At 41.2% G+C, this 16849-nt stretch overlaps 1 long non-coding RNA gene across 1 annotated transcript in view; it reads left to right on the top strand.

Moving 5' to 3' along the window:
* The window catches only part of LOC306838849, a 332925-nt gene that overhangs the window by 97850 nt on the left and 218226 nt on the right, over positions 1-16849 (top strand). The window contains exon 4 of the long non-coding RNA XR_013781130.1: positions 15572-15694. This is a non-coding gene — a long non-coding RNA (uncharacterized lncRNA). The remainder of the gene's footprint in view (positions 1-15571; positions 15695-16849) is intronic.

The raw sequence follows: 16849 nt of genomic DNA, 5'->3' as shown, positions 1-16849 counted from the left end.
TTCAAAGAGTTAACCATCTGCTGGCTGGTTGGGCTTCGCGGATAAAAAAAAAAAAGCAGAAGGTTAGAGGGATCAAAGTGGGCTTTGTTTCCATGTTTGTGATGGGAGAAAAGTGACATATGGCTGCTGTAGCTTTGTGTTGAAGCCAGGTGTGGAGGTGAGCCTCAGCAAAGCTTTCCCTGCCACACCCTTCAGAGAGCGTCCTCAACAAGGAGGATAAAACGTCCGTCACCCTTGGCTCTGAGACAGAATGGACCCTGTGTGACAGCCAGGCTTGTTCTTACACTTTCAGAGGCCACTGATTTAATAGAGGCACACTGTCAGCGTTGACCTCATCCACTGATGTCTTCACAGCTAATGCCCTAACATGTGACACTGACACTCAGTAAGACAAACAGTAAAGGAGGGAGATGGATAGGCAGAGTGGCTCATATGTCTCCATCTGGAAGGAGGAGAAGGTTGAGTGACAGACAGCAAGAAAGTAGTGTCCGTGAGAATGTTAAAAAGTAAGCATGAATTACATTACATGTTGACTTAGTTGTGGTGTTGTTATATTATGTCATGGCACATAAATATCTGTTGAAAACAGTCGAGCAAGCTGTATTACCTCACAACAATAATCTCAAATGAATTAGAGGTTTTGTTTTGGCTGATTTGATGTTTTCCATATCTTCAGAAATCTTTTAAAGGAGCATTATGTAACTGACACCCTGTGGTTAAAATGGGTACTGCGGGCCAAATTCAAAACATCGCATAAAGCTGTTTTGACCCGCCCCCCTCCTCCATAGAGTTGATGTTTGTCATGTCTTGGACAATGAAGCTTCAGTGTTTAGCCAGCTGTGCATCGGTCTGTAAACCTTTGTGTTTTCTGCCCTCTCTTCATTTAAGAAAAAAAAAAAAATCTTCAATATTCATTCTAGTTTCACCACATTTCTGGTCGTTGAGCTTACGAGAAAAAATCTTCTGCTTTTTATGTCAGGTAGAAAGAATTAGTTATACCTTACATATAATTCAACAAGAATTTGAATGTCCTAAATTATTATTTCTGTTATGATTAGTTATTGTTTCTGCTTTTGGGCGTTACATTGTACAAAGTTTAATGCAATAGAAAGCATCAATGTTTGACGAATATGCAGTCCACTTTCCAACCACATACTTTAAACCCATTTTACAGCTCAGTCTCTACTTAAAGCCATAGAAGAGTTCAGCCTGCCATGGCCACACTCTGAATGAGTGAAAAACGTACGATATTCATGTTTTATTCCCCAATGTTAAAGTGTCGTTATGAATGTTCTTTGCTAAAGTTGTGGCACCCGCAATCATGTTCAAACTTTTACATTAAAATAATGTTTCCGCGCTTTGACTGAAGTTAATCAGGTAGAAAAAGCAATCAAAGATGCTACCAAACAGAAAAGAGGAGGGAAATGTCCAACACATTTTGATTCAGAATAGATGCCCTTCAGACAGAGAGAGGCTGTTCAGACAGGCTGCACAGAGTGAAGGCTGTGGCACATGCTTTTATTACTGTTTATTATTAAAAAACTACCAATATATTTTCTACGTTACACCCTAATGTGTCGACTCAAATGATAGTTGAAGTTCTTATTTATGGAAAAGAATCAGTACCTTAGTGGATCCATGTTAGTGTGATGCTACGTCCTGTTAGACTTCGGCCTCATTTGGCATTCTACTGAGTTAAAGAGCTAGCCTTAGCACTTAGCAGGGAGTGACTGATTAGCCAAAAGAAGGGATTTTTAGAGCTCATGAATCTACTTAAAATCTCAGAAGATAAGAATCCCTATTTTTACATAAATCGATTTTTTTTTTCTCCATCTCTCGACAGTTATACTCAAAATGACATCAACAAACACCAAAACAAACCAAAAACAAGACCATGAAATCATTCTTCAGAAAAAAGCTGCTATGTAAGAGAATTCATAAGACCACATGGAGCTGCTTGTTCATCCAGGGAAGTTTACCAGAATATATATTTAACAATCTGCCAATCAGAAAATATCAGAACATACATGTTTCCTGTTGGGAAACCAGGGTTTAAAGTAAAGTACCATTGAAATGAGAGAAAATCAAAGAGGCGCAACTTGTTTTGGTGGAACCAAAACAGAGTTGATTCGAAAACGTGGAACCAAAATAACCTTGATTTGATTTTCCTCCTTCCAACTCAGTGCTGTTTTATGATGTTTGTGTTGTATTATACTCTTTGTTCATACATAAATGAACTCTTCTTAATGGACTAACCTGCCAAACTCACAGCAAGCACAAAAACAAAGGACCCACTGTTTTGAAAATGATTGAGGCACGACTTGTCAGGCTGAATCTACTTTCGTCCTTGAATAGTAAATGCGTGATGTTTATGCAAAGTCACGTACGCACTCCCAGAGGATCTTAGGCTGGATTTCCAAACTCTTAAAACAAATCTTAACATGTTGTCAGCATAACAATGTCAATAAAATGACACTTCACTTTCTGTGTCAGTGAGGTATTTTTCATTCCCCCTTAACAGGAAAAGCTTCAATAAGGTCCCCCCCCCCTTCTCCCCCCTCCAGCGTTTCACATTATCTAAATCTGTAGCACATTTTCTACAATCAGTCTGACAGCTGCCCTAAAACAAATTAAAATTTATGAACTGAAAAATGCAAATGCAATCCAACTCATTTCAGAAAGTTTTCTGTTTGCTTAAATGTTTGCTATAATCATGGTTCACGCTGCGTAGGGCAAACCCAGAGGCATATTTTATTAATGTGTAAAGCTCTATTTTTATTGGCAAGTTCTTGTCACATAAGTTGAAGAAAAGTTTGACAAATTGTCTTGACAGAGTTGACTGTCTTTCTTTTTTTTTGGATCAGTTGGTAATTGCCGGAGACAGTTTTCTTTCCCTTCTTTTATTTTTTATTTAACCTTCACTTCATCCCACTGAGGTTAAAAAAACTCTTTGTCTTGCAGAAGTTACACTCACAACATACAGACAGCATTTAAAATGATTAAAAAAAGGTTTACTTGTGATCTTTTGAAATGAGGTTAGACTCTTTATGGAAGGTTTTACTGGAAGAATTTGTTCTCTTTACTTGGAAACAACTGATGAATATGTTGTGTATCTTTTTACATGATCATATTTCAGAATGCATATCAGACCATGGTACGAGGTTGTTGCAATCTTGACTGTATTCATCGACAGTATGTGAGTCTTCTTCTTCTTCAAAGTTCAGACGATTTTCGCCAATTCACATCCAACTGTTCCCATTCAATGTGACCCAGCACCATATGATTGCTTTTGCACTCTTGCATTTATCCAGAGCCTGGATCTCTTTATGGTGGCAATGCCGTTTGGTCATGTGACAGGGCAAGTAAGATGTAGAAGTTCACTGTTCACGAGGCTGACAGCTGAGGGGAAGAAACTGCTCTTGTGGTGAGAGGTTTTAGTCCTGATGGACCGCAGCCTCTTACCAGAAGGGAGAGGATAAACCCATGCTTTTTTTCTCAAACCTGGAACACAAATCAGTTGTCAAGATCTTTAACATTTGTTGCCCAAACTAAAAACTGTGACTCTATGTCGTCCCTTAACGCCTAAAAGTTATTTTCCCAAATCACCAAACCATCAATAAAAACTCCCATCCACAGCAACCTCCATCATGTCTCACCTGAGAAATTCTCCTGATGTGTGATCGCTAATCAGCCTAGTTCGGAAATGAAATGAAGTGAAGACAAGGAGAGGGAAAGAAAGACGAAGAAAAATGAAGTGGGGGGGGGGGGGGGGTGTTTTGAGGTGGGGTGGGAGGGAGTCGCCGCCGCCGCCGCCCACCGCTGCCTGGCCCTGACACCTTGTGAAGAGTGCTCATTCATCACGCAGCGCAGGGCTTGAGCCTCCGTAAATCACTGTGGATAAAGGACGCGCCATAAAGAATGGAATAGTGAAGGTAAGGGTTTTAAATCCCCCTAGATGATCCGAGATAAACACGGAGAGACTTTTGACAGTCCCTCGTTACCGCCACGAGCGAGAGGAGCTGTCACCGCTCCCTCCTTTGCCTTTCATCTCTTGGTAACAGTCTGGCTGCTAATATCCTCAATTATCTCTGCAATATGTTGCTGGGAAAAAGGGAAAGTTCCGAGGAGGCATTCACACTATTTAAAAGTTTTAATTTGACAGCTTGTGGTGTAATGATGGCTTGTGATGAGTGTAGAGGGGGCCTGAGAGCCCATACTGAGTGCGTGACAAGTGATTGGGCCGGACTGAGAATGGTTTGTGGATGTCAGGACTCTCTGGATCAGATGTCAAGAAGCCAAATAGAAGATTCACAGGTTGATGTGGAAAAGATACTCGAAGCTCCTAATTGCATGTGGCAGCGGCAATTCTTAGAGGTATGAAGGCAAAGATTCTTTTCCCCTTAGGGCCTCTTTACAATAAAATTAGATATAATGGATTCTACTTTCCAGGTAATATTTTGTTATATTAATGTCAGTTACACCTCCTTGACATTTCCCCTTTTCTATAAAAAAAAAGAAGAAGAAAAAAACGAATAAGAAGGTGGAAGCTGCGCAGCTACTTGGTTCTCTAAATCCGCAAGAATCCATTCACACATGCAGGCGACAGAACTCACAGCATTTGCATTGACAGACCGGCCGTCCGTCTCATAATGACGGCTAAGTCGCAGTGCACGATGGAGACACAAAGGGCATGAGAACTGTCGTGTGAAGGTTGACTCTCAGGAAATATCCTCCCACCTCAGTACCTAGCCAGGTAATTGTCTTTTCCCTTCTTTTTTCCTCCCTGATATATATACATAGCTCCTACTTGAGGATAAACCAATCGATCACTCCGAGTGTCTCAAGTAATAAGCGGAAGTGATAAATCACAGCTTTGCACTCAGGTTTATGAAATATGTTCCATCCTGCAGGTGTGGATGCATTATCTGGCAGTCAGTGTTCCTGGGCTTAAGGTGCGAGTGTCAGAGCACGTAGGCAGCACTGTGCTGCCACTAATAGGAGGATCCGCCTACGGTGGAAGTGCCTACTCCATCAAGGGCTTTGTGCTGCACTGCAATTAGTACACAAAATATTAACATAAGGATGAGACGTGGCGTTTCCACCGGGGCGCAACTTAAAAGTTCAAGGTAGTTCACATTATCCGTGGTTGTGATCTTTTTTCTTCTTGGAGTAATTGCCTCAGGTTCATTCAGCTTGAATCAGAATAAGGTGAAGTCAGTCGCCTCAGTGGCATAATGACGGAGTACACACTTTCTTTCTCACATTAACAGCTTTTTCTTGATAGATAAAAGTCCCAAATAATGGCTTCTGTGATGGAGTGAAACCAGGATAACAAATTGGCCCTTTGTGATAACAACCCCCATGTGAGCTCCACGGCCGTGCAAGATAGACAGGCGGCTTTGAGGAGAGGCAGGTCTGCATGCAGCGTTGCACCATGGGGAAAAGGCTCCATGCCTTACAGAAGGATGGATAGAGTACATTTGTAATGGTTCCTCCTTTCTTTTGACAAAGTAACCCAACCTGCAACTTTCATCCTTGTTGGCTGAGTGAAAGGGCAATGGCAGAGGAGTGGGGGCCAGAGATAAGTGAGGTATGTCGCTCCGGCTGGGACGTTATAAATTGCAGCTACCTCAATCATGTGCTTGAGACAAGCGAGCTGTCTCCTGTGACAACCTCCCTTTGACTTGACATGCAAAAAAACAAATTGATACAAGGCGGAGAAGCAGGGATTGAAAAGAATGGGGGCTGAGCAGATGTGGGAGGTGATGTCTTCCTACACAACTCTTATTTAACATTGCATAATGCAGGTTTTTATATTACATTTAGAAACAGAGCTGTACTGTACACTCTTCTTTTAAGAAGACAGAGGGCTGCATGACAGCATTGAATCATTATAATTCCATGTTAGATGTAAAATTGTGCCGTCTGCAGACATTTACATTTTTACTGAAGAGAAATCCTCATATAAGAGACCTCAAGGACTAAATGTTTTCATCCTCTGCAGTTAAATGGATGAAAATAATGACGTCTTTCTGAAGTGAAATTCTGTAATTTTACAACCTTGGTTCTGTTTTTACCGATGGGGTTCAGCAAATCAGTGGTTCACAACAGATCTCACCTGAAGACCCATCACCTTGAAGTCCCTGCATGAAAAACTCAGACTTAGAGGAGTTATTCGGATATTTTTCAAGCAATCAGATTAACTTGAAGTTATGTAAAAAAAGTTTACGGTCGCACATTATGAAAAATCTTCTCCATGTTTCTCAACAACAATATGTGTCTCTACTCTGTCTACAAACCCCCCAATGATTAGAGAAGCCCATCTTCTCTGTTTTGCCTTCTCTGCATTTCAAAAAATGTGTGCTCAAACAGGCCGCTTGGAGATTTTCCCTCCGTGACATCACAAAGGGCAGTAGCCCCTCCCCCAGGTGGGTGACACTCCCACAGCTAGGTGTTTGTTCTGCCCTCTGAGTCTGCCTTCTCACCATAAACAATAGGACATGGAGCCAGAAAGCACCGAGTACACCCGAGCCCTTCCAGAGAGGGGGCGTGGTCAGACACAGCTCATTTACATATTTAAAGCTACAGACACCGAAACAGCCTGTTCTGAGCAGGGCTGAAATAGAGTGGTTTATGGGCATCTTGGGGAGCTCTGAGACTTATTTAAATTTGTTGAAAAACATTTTAATATATGACCTTTAACATTTCCTTATTATTTTTGTTGGTGTAAGACTATAACATACTTTAATGGTGAAGTCATAGACTCTAAGATGGTGACTCCTTTTAAATGCCCTTCAACAATCTGCTGATCAGACTGCCGCTGATTGACCTCTCGCTGAACTTTAGTTTTTTTTTAAGTATGACAACACTTTAAACCTATAATATACATTATAGTGATAGTTTATTCAACAGCATTGTATCTTAGGGGCTTGTCTGTACGCTTGCCATCCATATCTGCAGGTCACTGTCATCAATGGGCATTCTCTCTGTTGCTAAGTGCTGCAAAATGGGAGAGATTCTTCTTCTGTTATATGCGATGAAAAAAAAAAAAAGGGAGAGATTACACAACCTTGACTGTGTGTTTTATGTGGGTGCTGCCATGGACGAGCACAGTACTTTGTTGATCAAAGTCACTCTTGCAGTAGCGGAGATATTTGACAGAGGAGTTGGACTGAGGAGAAGGATGTTTACTTTAAACCCACACTCTCACCGAGTCCTCTCTCGCTCTTTTTTTTTTTTGTTTCGTTCTTGTTTTGACCGTATGCACAACACAAATCTTTTGTTGTTGTAAACCTAAAGCCAGGCATTAGCTCCTTGGCAAAGTCTCAGACAGGAGCATTAATCACATGACCACAGTTCACTGAACTCTGCCTTGAAATATGAGACTCATTTCTCCTTCCTGGATAATCAACTTAGGGGGAAGAACATTTTTTGATATTTCACCTTGAAATGCTTCATAACTTGCTTGTGGGATTTTAAACTCGTCATGCTCATGCCTGATTATACTGGGCTGAGGGAAAACTAATGAAATAAAATAAAAAAGGCTGGAGTTCTGCAGCACAGCTTCTCTTAACACATGCACACCACACTGCCATGCCAAACGGCAAATGTATGAAAAGCTCAAACTCATTGCAATGTTATTTTCTAGATTTGACAGCAGATGCAAAAAAACCCAACAACATTTGATTACATGATGTAAATTTTGGATGATTCGTCATGGCTTCCTTCAAATGCATACACTATTTTATTCTTAAGATCATCAATGAATCACAGATCTATGTTATAACTTCACAGCATTCATCCAGCCACCTTTGTGCTGCTTCTGTGTCTTTCTTTGTGCATTTGAGAAAAAGTACAGAAAAAGTCTTTGGAAACAAATGATTTAAACCAAGGTTTTGCTTCCCTTAGATAATTGTGGAAAGATTTAGGTGTGTTAGAATATTACTTTTGGGAACTTTGAAAAAGTAGGATAAATAGCATAAATCACACCTGATACTGTCAGAAATCCCAGTAGGTCTCTGAATATCGCTCGACTTCTTTTTTGGTTTCACACAATATTTTCGTGGCACAGATGATTTAATGCACACGAAGCACTAAGTCAGACACTTAGTTTTAACACAACAACAGCTCACTGGGCAAAACAAATATTGTTTAGGGACAACTTTGTTGTTAACTAGGTCGACATCCAGTCTCCTATATCTTCCCAATAAGTTGTACTCGACTTGTTAACTACTTCTGGCAAACACAAGAGAAATGGCAGAAAACGTTCTCGGTGAATTGAACTTGTGTCTTTTTTGTAACCCTTTGTTTATCTTGAGCTTTATTTTGGTAGTTTTTGCTGAACTGCATAGCTCACTGAAGGAGTTGTAAGTTATGTCTGAATGTAGATTTTGTTGTAGTGGCTAAAGTTGTGACTGCATGCATGGTGCTTATCATGGCTTTGAGTGTTTTTTGCATTCATGTCATGGACATACATTGATGGGCCACAAGATGTTGAACATCTCATGTACTAGAGTGTATTATAATGAAATGTGTTCCTTGTATTTTGGTTAATGCAGTAGGATGTTTAATTGGTATTATTTTGTCATGTTGATATTACTCCATGTTATTTGGTTTAATACCGATAAGAATGACTTTACTCACCCACTGGCCTAACAAGAGGAACGTAATGCCAAATGTTTCTTCCCATTTTTTAAACTTCAGAACACCCCAATTACTCGGAGAGACTTGAGAAGGAACAAAAATGATTATTCATGAAGGCGGTCAGATGTTAGAGGTCAAAGTGGTTCCCTGATGGTTCCGCGTCCTCGTGCTGAGTAAAGCCTCCCCTGTCACCTCCACTGCGGCTCTCCTCTCAAACAACACTCTGCATTCAATCTTTTTTCAGGAGAAGCTGTGCCCTTCCTACCAACATACTGATGTTTAATTCATTCCTGGACACCTGGGGGACACTCATAACAACAACACACACACACACACACAAAAAAAGGCGAGGGTGGAGGGATAGTGACGGAGACAGCGGGAGGGGAGGATAGGAATTAGAAGGTATAAAACAATATGTTTGTAGTTGCTATCCATGGATGTTAAAAGAATGAATCAAGACCTTCGAGCAAACAGACTCAGGACATTTTAGAGACAACATCAAGGAAGGGAACATAAATAAATCCTGTTTCCTTCAGTGGAGATGCTGCCGGACACCTCGGCGTGCTCCCTCTTAATCAGAGGTTGATTAAGCGCACTTTCAGAGGCATGGATTAGGGGGCTCCCCTCGGACTCTGCTAAATTGGCCGGAAGGGAAGGAAGGCAGAGTGTTGAGCACCGCTGAGGGAACTTTTGATGTGTCAGTCAGAGACTCTGGCATGGTTTGCTTTTATTGACCTTCCCATCCTTGATATGTGACAGATCCCCTGGTGCTGGGGTATAGGTGGGGAAGGTGCTCGAGAGGGTGGGTGAGGTTAGAGGAGATTCAGCTTTTGAAGAATTTCCAAATTCTGCTGATCCAGAAGAGCTGCCACAAGCATTTCCTGAAATTCCCGACAATGAAGGGCATGGAAGTACACAGCATTTGCAGTCTTAAGAGTTTTTTTTCTGAAGATTATATTTCTGTCATCTTTGCTTTATTTGACAACAACAAGAACAGCCATGTGGCAAGGGTCCTGCAGATAGGACCCAAATTCAGGATGGTGCACCCTAGATGGTGTGCAGCTGATCTGACAGGATCCTGGGCTTCTCCTTCTCTGCACGTCTTTCTCCACTTTCCTAACCCAATTTAAGTTGGGACCATGTACAATAATATTAAAAAATGTTTTCTCTCAATGCATTGTACCAGAGTTAGCATAGAGCTAATTCACATATACAGAGCCTTGGCACGTCGGAGTTTAAAAAGCCCAAAAATAAATTTAAAAAAGAAAATTCTATCGGTATCAATGACTTATTTTTTTATTATTCAAAAATCTGCATTTTTTGAATAACCTTTTTTACATCGTATATTGTTTGCATTAATTTGCACATTTAGAAGTGTGGTTGATTTGACTAACAGCTCGGTGTGTCGAACAGTAGCTGTTTGCCTTTGCACCACCTCTTTGCATTCTACTCGATTGATTGTAAGTGAGATTGCAGATTGCAGGAATACGCATGCAGAAAGGATCAGAGGGTAGGACCCAAATCCAGAAAGTTGCACTTAAATGTAGGGAGAAGATCATGGTCCAGTACCTTTTTATCAGCAGGTTATGTCCATGTCTCTTTAATTCAAATGTAAGCAATCATTTTGCTCATATTGTGTTCTGTCCACAGTCAATGGATTCACCTGGAAACTGGAGTTCAGTTCTAAATATATCCGTATATGGACAGTGTGTGTCATTTATGGATTTATGGTTATGAATAGCCTGATGCTTTTTCCTGCTGTCAGACTGGTTTGTAACCCCTTCACATAAGGAATGGCATTATTCATGTTGCGGCAGTGCCACTGCTATTAATGTAATGAGTCAGGCTGTTAATGTGATCCTGCCTCAGACACAAAGGGGATCTCTCAACCTGCGCTCCCTGCTGCAGACAGGAGACCTCTGCGCCCTACATAACAACGATGGGACGTGTCATCGCTGATTTATTTTGCCCTTGAACCTCCTCGTGATAGGACCTTGTGGGATAGCCTTTAAAAGAAGCGCCGAGAGATGAAATGAATGCTCTGTACCAAACTATTGAAAGACGTGCGCTACAGGCTGAAGGCTTTTAGAGGGAGTGCTGTAATCTAAAAATGTGCTATTTCTCACACATAGCACACAGCTCTGGGATGGGCTGATCTGATGAATCTGACTTGACCTGTGAGCTGCAGTCACTGCCTCTTGCATTGCCGGCCATGAGAGGAATCTGCAATGGATTCCAGGTAGATAGAAATCAATTCAAATTCAGCTGAGGCACTATACCCAGATAAGGCATGGCTACACCTATACGCACAAACTTCATAATGAATAGATAAGGATTAATGTAATTTCAAACTGTCAGCGCCTGCCAGATGGTATGTCATGAATGGGCTTATCATTGTGCCATGATTTTATTTACATCCAGGAGCCCGGCTCATTTGTGTACTATCCGTAAACACAGCTCCATGGTAACCGCCAATGGAGGTTCATCCTGGGAAGTGTTTTAAACAGCCTTATTAACTGAGTCCACTTGCTCATGTAATTAATGTCGGCTTACAATGCAGCTAATATCCGCTGTGTAACCTGTGAAGACACACAATAATTACAGGAGCGTTTGAGTGACAGAGATCTGGAAAGCAAATAGGGGAGGCCTGTCCTCGGCCTCATCAGGAGGGGCAGAGTGTTGGCCCAGGTTAATAGGCATCCTCCAGGGAGGGATTAGCTGGAGTTAAAGAAAGTAAGGAGGGCGCCATTTGAATTTCAGTGTAATAATGTCAAATACCTAAAAGCCTCTCTCCTTCAATCCCATTGTCACGGACCATTTGCAAGTTCTTGGTCCAAGGTTTTCTGAAGATCCCTACGCAGACATTAAAAGACACTAAGATCCTGTGAAGGAAAATCTGAGCTGGACACCGGACCTTCCACAAATAGCAAGCCATCTGTTTCCTGCTTTTCTGCACACGCCAAACGCTGAGCCAGAAGACATTCTCAAACCAACGCAGTCTTTTTGAGTGAGGAACAAAGGAGGACAAAAAGTGCTCCTTAGTCAAGTCTAGCGAGGGTGTCCGGACCCCTGAAAGCCAGCTTGGGGGGGGGGGGGGGGGGGGGGAGTACCACTGCGGACTGAGTGGAACTGTGATCGATCGGCATGTAAAGTGGCTTAGCCGTACCTCTGTGTGTCAATATGTTCCCTTCCTCACCCGTGTGTTAAAACAGAGGCTTACATTTCTCACTCTCAGACCTAGTATGCTGTGCGCTGATATCAGCACACATGATCATGTTTCCTTTCTGGCAGCTTCATTGAGAATTTCACTTTGATATTATTTTCTCCAAAATGATTCACAAAGTTACTATGTGACACTTTTTGCTTCCCAGTCTCTTCTACCAGGTATTTGTATTGTGCATATTATATTAATCACACATATACCCTCGATAGTTCCAGTATGATTTGCATTTCATCGTCCTTTTTTACCTGAGTTGTTGCTTCCTCTCTGATCGCGCATCCAAACTTTTACTTCCGCCAAAACCAAAGCCGGGACACAAGACCGAAACGAGTGAAAGGTTGAACTGACATCGAATTAGAATGCACTCCGCAGCGCCATAGAATGAGACAAGGATTTAATTGGCTCCATATCAGGGTTAGATAGCAGTGTTGTTGACTTTTGATTAGAAAAAAATAAAAAGAACAAGGTGACTTGATATTGTTGTGATAAGCAAAAATCCCAACTCGATCACATCAATAAGTTTCTCGGGTGCACGTAGGGGGCTCACCTTGTAACCAATGACAGTGGCTGCAGTGGCTCGCTGGCCGATAGACATCAGAGCGCTCCTGGACGGCGTGCTTTGTCATACATTTATTGCTGTGTGTGCACGCTCTGTTTTCCTAACAATCCTTCCAGTTGCTCTCAGCGTACTCTCAACTTGGAGGTCAAGCCGCACAAAGACATAAATTCCTCAAGCGTCCATGTTGGTTAATTCACAGCATGTCACACGGCGGCTCTTCAAAATAAAGGTCAACTCTGAGAAGAACATTATTGCTTTTATATCTGTTTTATAGAAATCTGCACTGATTTACTGCTCTACAGATTCAGAATATGAATCAGTTATGTGGAGTCGACCTGCATACAAGACTTTGTGTCAGTATTCCCAGAGTACAGCTTACTTTGGGTTATTTATTTCAGATTCTGAAGAATTCATATATCATAACAGGGGTGGATCTCTTCATACTGATTGTGGTATAGACGTTGAGCGATATCATTTGCAAACTTCAATCTCATGCCAGTGCATCATTAGAGAGGTCTGGAGCAGAATTATAACTGTGGAGCTTCCCACAGGCAACCCAGAGATCATTGTTTGCATAAACGTGTTTGGATTGATGTGAAATAAAAGACTATAAGAGATTGAGTTCTTTTGTGACTGAAAGAGAAGGGCTGTGACTCAGGTGTGGCTTAAAACTTGGCGACAACTCACAGGTGGTGGTTACCATTAAAGTGAGAGCACAATATGGAAGCCCAAAGAGGACATGCATCCAAACATTTCATTTGCTCTGTTTTGTTTTTATTTGCGGTTGTTATCATGATTTCTTTATCTTGTCTCCTCAGAGTCACAAAAAAACACATTATTACCTGAACGTATCCCTTTAGTACTGGGCCGGCATTGCATGTTGTGATCCGGCCTATCACAGTAACCAGACTATTTTCTAAAACGCCATATAATTATCCTTCCGTTGTCGGTAACGAAGTCGAGATCTGGAGAGAAAAAAAACATGTGACAGAGGAAAAAATAAAATGTATAGAAGCATGTCTGCTTTGGGCTTCCGTAGGAGGAAAATGTAGGCCAAACGGACCCGTTGGTGTGAAACCAGCTGGGCATCTGTGTTGTTATTCAAGTACATGTTCTGTAAAAGAAAGACTAAACCATCTTAAAAGTTTTTAGAAGAATTAGGAAAAGAAGCATTCTCTTTGCAATATTCCTCAGAGTCCTTGAAAACTGCAGTAACTGTATAACCAACTGTTCGGTGCCAGTTCTGAGTTGCTTAATAAGATTTTTTTTTTTTGCCTTTCAAGTATGCTTTCCAAACAGACTTTGCATTATGTTTTTAGTTTGACTTCACGTCCCTGACCACTAATCCAACCTTGGCCCTAAATTCATACAGGCCAGAACACAGTGTAAGATTAGTTCTTTATTCTCCTGTGAGGAAATGATTTGAAAAAGTCAAAAGGTCATGATTAATTCAAATTACATACAGAACACAATTTCTGCTGAGATTTCTTCTTACAGTGAAAAGTTGGTGAACGCGTCTTCTTCGCCCACATCTTTTTAAATTAAAACAGCTCTCAGCTACCAAAAGTGTAGAAGAAGTCAGGGTAGTGACATGATAGATCATATATGATAGTAATGTCCTCTCAGGGGCGTGGCCAGACTTTCTTTGACTGGGACGGCCTGACTGACTTTTGCAGGGGCGATGTGAAGTTTGTGGGTACACACACGTCCTTTTACTCTTTCTGTCCAAAGTCATGATTTAAAGTAGTTCCAAAATTGTAAGCAAACCCCTGCACACTGACTAACATGCAACATGTGTTTATTAGCAATGTTTGGTGACCAACACAATGCTAGTTAGTTAGCCAGAGTCTGACCTAACTGCAGCATTGATGAAACTCGTTTTGCTCGTCAAATGCATTTTGGGTAGCATTGTTAGCCTTAGTTTGATGAATCGTGGACTCGTTATAGGATGCAGTGCATGAGATTTGGTCGGATGCGCTCTCAATATCGAAAATTGCAAACAGTAAAAAAAAACATCAATCAGTGTAGTTGTCTTTCTGTATTCAAATTTAAAAGTATCTTTGGAGTAGTCACAGCCAATCAGGAGTCGTCTAGTCTTTGTTTACCTCAGTCTGTCGAATGACAGCCTGAATAGTTAAGGTCCCGCCTCTGAAAAGGCAAATAGCCAATCCGGTATTTGGTATTTTGGGATGGCACCTGATTGGCCATCCCTCTGGACACGCCCCCTTTCACCAATTATTTTATCAGACCATTTATCCATATGCTATTTGTATTCTTCCATGCAGTTTCCAGAGCTCGTTCCTTGGAAGTCTGTTTGGTAAAAATGCCATACAGCTCTAATGTTTGGATTTTGGAGTTGCTATATTCAAGGTCAGAGTTTACCAATTTGATTTACGTACTCACTGAAATATATCCGACATTCATATCTGCAGCTACAGAACATGTTGGTTACAGGCCTTTGTGTGTGAGAGTGTGTTATCATGACTTCCCTTTGTCTAAGCCTGTTATCTTTGTGCCCCACATTTTGCTTCACTCGTTCCAAAAAGCCACTCTATGTGTCTTCAGTTTCGAGCATATTAGTCTCCATGGTAACAATTTCTTTTTTACCAATATTTCATTGGCGCCAAATGACCCTGTACTGTTACTTAGCTTCTCAAAGCTTTGTGTGGAAGTGTTTTCTCTTCCCAGATTAAATGTTCAAAGGCAAATTGAGGTCTTGCTGGTTTTATCATCTACATATTGAATAAGCATGTGTAGGGAAATACCAAAGTGTGGTACTGTGACACATCTTTTGAAAACCGATTATGATGTATTTCTTTGCTTCTGAGCGGCCATGGGATATCAACATGTGAAATGTCAGGGGTACTGCACTATTTTATCAGGTATGAACAGGGTGTAGAAGGCAGCACCAAACACATTTTACTGCTGTTTGATGCTTGATGTGTTATTTGACCAAAAGGATATTCCTGACACTTGCATACAACACATCTGACAGCAGAACATTTTCTACAATTAGTAGAGCGGATCATTTCTTTTAACGTGAGCATGTTTTGCTTCCTCTTCGAGTTCTACATGCATTTTTGTATCGAGCGGTATCTGTTCGGGATTCCCTCTGGAATACTTATTCCTCTCTTCAAACCTTCCCACAGATAATTGCTGGAAGGAAGCGCCCGGGAAGGTCAGCCAAGTATCCCGCCGTAGGTGCCAAAGTGAAATCTACAGGACTACAATTACTTGGACAGACTGAGGCTGCGGAGCAAAGTGAATGACAGGTAGGAAATAATTCATATGAATCACCTGCTGTATTATGAATAACCACCTGCTGAGAGGACATAGCACGGTCAGTTATCCTCCGAATTGCTTCTGAATAGCCCTTTTCGTCATTTGTTGGTAATTACCTTAATTCTCTGGGTAATATAGTGAAATTAACCTCCGAGAACATTTCTTCCTTATGGCATTTATTAGACAAGGTTGAAGTTGACATGCCAACAGTCACACAATTATATTTAGATTATTCTACTCCGCTCGCAATTTGGCTTCGTCTTTTGATGTCGGCACTTTAGAGGAGACTTCTCGCTTCCACTCACGATTCATAATCTTTATTTTACCAAAACACACACTGCAGAATCCAACACGAAGGGCATCCTTTAAAGAAATTCAGGATCACTCACTTCTATTTTCTGTTTAGGATACATCTGACCTTGTATAGAACAGACATAAAAAGGCTGTCAGTCAAGCCATCGCGCCGTCTTTGTTTCTTTGTGCTTGTCATTCTCCTGAGGAGTCGAGCCGCCGCCGACTTAAATCTAGTGATTCGACGCTCCTGGCAAAATGCTTCTCTGTCCTTCTTTCTACCAACTCAACAGCCGCCTCAGGGAAAGGTGGAAAGAAGGTGAATAAAAAAAAAAGTTTAAGAAGAGTATTTGGATGGTTATAGAATATAATCAAGGCCGGGAGGTGGTCATGGAGTTGAGTTTTGAGTTGAGTGTGACGTAACCGTCAGGCCATAAGCTGCCCCTAATGATTTGTATTTTCACCCCAAACACTTCAGTGTTAAGTTGTGCATCCTGCATCCTTCAAATTCTGCTTGTTTCAGAAGATTAGTCATAATGTGTGCTTATAATGATTCAGCTGTACAACATGATTGATTTCAAAGTGGAATCGACTTCACAGCAAATCAAAACTTAGACCTGCTATCTATACCAAGCTTCCGATCAATACCAATTATTTCAAACGCAGACGCCGGATGACACCGTGGAGGGAGTTATTAATGCTTCATGATGCTGCTCATGATTAGTGATCATAATTGCACTATAGCAAACAAGTCCTTATGTTCATCAATTTAATGATAAATGTCCTCATTTTTCATCCTTATCTTCAATTCAAGAAGTTTATATACTCGGATAAATACAGCATTTCTTTTTTCT

The sequence above is a fragment of the Symphodus melops genome, assembly GCF_947650265.1.
Source record: "Symphodus melops genome assembly, chromosome: 17".
Lineage (NCBI taxonomy): Eukaryota > Metazoa > Chordata > Actinopteri > Labriformes > Labridae > Symphodus > Symphodus melops.
The sequence above is the reverse complement of the archived record's forward strand: the minus strand, read 5'-3'. Positions and strand labels throughout refer to the sequence as shown.